Below are 4,339 nucleotides of genomic sequence, written 5' to 3'. Positions count from 1 at the left end.
TTAAAGTTTTTTTTAGAATGTTTGTCTTTGTAGTGCAAACTGTGAAAAAAACTGACTTAAATAAAATGTATTATTATATTGTTATTTTATATAACTTTATGTTAGAAGAAACGTTTAAAGGACTGTGTTTAATCTAGCAATGATGTTATAATGTCACTCAACGCTAACAGTGCTAAAACTATCTGTGTTCCTTTATTCAGTTAGCATTTGATGAGATTTAAACAGCTCGTATGAAAGTGCCAAAACAAGATATTATTTGGTAAAATAAAGATTTTATTACCATAAATAAAAGTCACTACACTACTAGCTAGAATTTTAACATACAGATGAGATTCAACAACATTGACACTATAATTGTAAATGTAAAACTTTGGAAAAAGTAAATTTAATGTATTTAAAAAGTATGAATATTATATATACATGACTTTTGGAGCCCTTTGTCTACAACTGTTTTTATCGTGTCATGATTGTGAGAGGTGCACTAGTAATATCAAATATAATACAGTAAGCAACTTCCTAGCAACAGACATCCTAGTGAAAATCCAGTGATAGTCCAGCCCAGAGCAGTTCTTTGCTTCCGGAGTGCAAGTATAGTGTTGCCCTTGATGTAGTCTCCTCTGGCCGCGACTATATGTACTGTACCAATGAAGGAACAGGGGAAACAACAGCATAGTACGTTTACAATTAGTGCCATCACATATGTGCCTGTCCAAGGTTCTGTTAGCGGCTGTGTTGGTGTCTGTAACATTAGATTGCTATATAAGACATGGTTATAACACCACAAAGCAAGAAAAAGTAAAAGGTCAATGCTAGTATATTTTACTTTACATACTGGGCACAGTTTCATTTTAAACAGAAGTGTTTTACAAATTATACCATACAATAACCATAAAAGGAAGGTGCAAAAGTTGACCAATCAAATCAAATAAATGGTTTGGCATAGTATAGTCAGTATAGATTGTGAATTATTACTTTTATTTTTTATTTTTCAAAAAATTCTCACTTTGAATCTTTCATACTTCATTCATTTCTTTTTTGTATTTCACAGTGAATCGCAGTCATCACGAAAACTCCGTAGTTTGGAATATCTATATTTTGTTGATGCTTTCAAGCATTTTGGCTATCGTTATGACATGTGATGTTATCCTGTGAATTGAAAGGCTAATAAAAGGCTCGATATAAAATGTTTCGTAGCACTTGTTTATGACAAACACTTCAGGTTCTACCAAAAAGCCCGTATCAAATATAGGTGCTCGCTGCTTTACAGTTTTGTTTCGGCTTGGCCTATAATCATCTAGTCGTAATCTGATCATGTGACCCATACTTCCTGTCAAACAGCGCAAAAAATTTCTGCAACATTTTTCAACTATCACAGGTGACCAACAGGCTCGTCATGCTTATCAGAGAATGATATGCTAGGGTTAAATGATATACTAGGAGCTAAGGTTAAAAAATTAAACGAATTTCTACGGTAGGTTTTGAGATATCAGTGCTCAAAGTGACAGCATTACGATGATGATGAAATAGACTTGTAATGACAATAGACATGGTTTTATTGAATGCGTGAAGTGAATTTGTGAAAATTTTCGACGAATGAGGTTGTATGAAAGTGGAAGCAGAAGCAATTGTGTTTATCTACGTCCCATTTGAGCCGTTTTGGAAATGTATTCCAATCTACGGCGTTTTCGTTATGGCTGCAATTAACTGTTCGTTTTTTAGCTTTTAAAAGCTTGTAATCACATTTTCACATATCTTGCACTCACAACACAGCAGAGCAAAACATGGTGAACCTTTTGATACCAAATAGCTGTAATGTCAATTTTGTTGCAAGCCAACCTTTGAGTTTTGACAAAATTTTATCATAAATTAATGCAACTAGTAATGTATCTTACAGTGATGTAACAATTAGGAAAAAGCAGAGAGAATAGACCAAAAAACACTACTTGTAGCTGGCATTCGAGCAGTGTTTGAACATAATAAAAATAAATTTAACTTACAGGTCCTGCATGAGTTGCAATAAGTGGTGGTGAAAATAAAGAGCCCCTGACTTTCGCAACGCACACAGTACCTGTGATTTAACCCGCCAACAGGCCTTGTTTTGCTGACCTTTCATATTTCTTATGTACTTACTGGTACAATCTGAGCAGGAGGTCCCATCTCCACAGTTATGTGGTTCTCAGGCATAACGCTGTACTGCATTCTGTATTACTGTCTTTACTGATCAAAACGCTATAGCTGTTTATCAAGTTATCTCTAGGTGCCTGTGAAGTAACTATTAAACTCTACACTATTCCTTGGCACTCAACAAAACACTGTTTGCTTGGTGTGCCTCTTCAGGTGCTTATATGGCCGCACCAATGAACCTGCGTCAGGTCATGTTGATGACTGATTTCCTTCGTGCCGTGACTTCTAGCGCCCTTACAGTCATACAGTCATAAAGGATTATAGCAACGACTCCGGGGTTAGTCAAGCACGAATTTGCCAAACCGTTTCTCGTAGTAAATAAAACTGAAGAGCTCATTCATTCATATCATGTCTATAAAATGTACATTTTGGGAGAGACTTCAGGTCTTTGTCTGCTTCAAAATTTAAGTTTACATATACTAATATATATATATATATAAATATATATATATATATATATATATATATATATATATATATATATATATATATATATATATATATATATATATATATGTATCTATATATATGTATATATATGTATCTATATATATATACATATATATATATATATATGTATATATATGTATCTATATATATATACATATATATATATATATATTTTTTTTTTTTTTCATAATTAGTATATATATACTAGTTATGGAAAATAATTGCACTTATCTTTGCAACTACTACTGGCAGTTTCATGATTTCCTCTGTCAATCTTCAGCCTTCAGGCTGCACGGTATATATATAAATATATATATACATATATGTATATATATATATATATATATATATATATATATATATATATATATATATATATATATATTAGTCAAACTCGGATAACTCGTCGTCGAATAGTTCGAACACATGGTTAACTTCAACATATTTGTTTGGTCCGTTCCCACATAATGATAATTTGCTTTGAGATAACTCGACCTCAACTTGGTTAACTCGAGCAGTTTTTTGCCCAACGGCTACTGCGGCGGTTGTTATCGCTTTAGAATATCACTGTATTCCAAGCCATAGAGATAAACCTTAACTTTTAGTAGTTCTTAGACGCCGTTATTCCCATCATCGGCAAAATATTTTTGTTAACGACTTTTCTAAAAGTTCGCAAAAAACAAATTTTACCAAACACTCGCTTAGCGATGGCTCTCCGAAAGCAAGGAATAATGAGCTAACCTTCGAATAAACTTAAAGAAAAATTGGCAAACTTGATCTTGGTTAAAACGCTCAGAAGAAAAATGTCTTTTCTTCTGAGCATTTCAACAGCGATCAAGTTTTGCCAATTTCAATCTGAAAACGTCCTGGCAATCACATCACCTAAAACGACAAACCAATCTCAAGTGATAGAAAAGTCTTTATACTTTCTGATGACATTTTTTTAAATTTTACAGTAGAAGCCTTTTAATTTGCAACAAGCCATCTATGCATTTGATTTATATGTAGTTTGTATATGTACATTTATCTACTAATAAATACATGGACTTGTGAGAGTGTTCTGATAACTTAAATGCTCTGATAACTCGAACACTTTCGCTCGGTCCCATGAAGTTCGAGTTATCCGAGTTTGCCTGTATATATATATGTATATATACATGTATATAGTACTAAATATATAGTACTAATATTAAATATATTTTTATAAAAATTAAATTTAAAACACTATAAAGATCAGAGAAATTCTTATGCTCATGTTGTGCGCCAGTTGTCTCTGACGAAATCACAAACAAACTGGTCAACTGGTGATTCATCTGCATTCCTTAAAAGCTGAATTGTAAGACGCTTCATGCCTGTCAGGGTTGTGGTTATTGATTAAATGATGCTGGTAAGAACACGATATCATATAACAAACTGGTGGGAAGCACAGGATATATATGACGGGTTGCTATAAATACATGTAAAGTTTAATGGTTTAGGTGTCGCAATCCCTACCATTATTATTTGTTGGTTTCTTTTTATCATGCTTCAGTACATATCTAACCGAGCGCTAACTGTACCTATCCTTCAAAATAGGTGATGCTTTTGACTGATTGGTTGAAAAAGCAGTGGGTTTGGAGGTTAAAATATAAATTAGGTTTTTCTTAGATGATTGTAAGAACCTTTGTATGTTAGGTGCTTTTTCTCCCTAAAAAGCGGCAATATG

At 32.9% G+C, this 4,339-nt stretch overlaps 1 long non-coding RNA gene across 1 annotated transcript; it reads right to left on the bottom strand.

Annotated features, from left to right (window-relative positions):
* Positions 1-252: 252 nt before the first annotated feature.
* On the bottom strand, positions 253-2,333 carry LOC137405760 (uncharacterized). Its single transcript, XR_010979804.1, has 2 exons — positions 2,131-2,333; positions 253-739 (listed from the first exon to the last, which is right to left on the bottom strand). It is a non-coding gene; the product is annotated as an uncharacterized lncRNA (long non-coding RNA).
* Between the last annotated feature and the right edge of the window lie 2,006 nt (positions 2,334-4,339).

This window comes from Watersipora subatra, chromosome 10, assembly GCF_963576615.1.
Source record: "Watersipora subatra chromosome 10, tzWatSuba1.1, whole genome shotgun sequence".
Classification (NCBI taxonomy): domain Eukaryota; kingdom Metazoa; phylum Bryozoa; class Gymnolaemata; order Cheilostomatida; family Watersiporidae; genus Watersipora; species Watersipora subatra.
The sequence above is the reverse complement of the archived record's forward strand: the minus strand, read 5'-3'. Positions and strand labels throughout refer to the sequence as shown.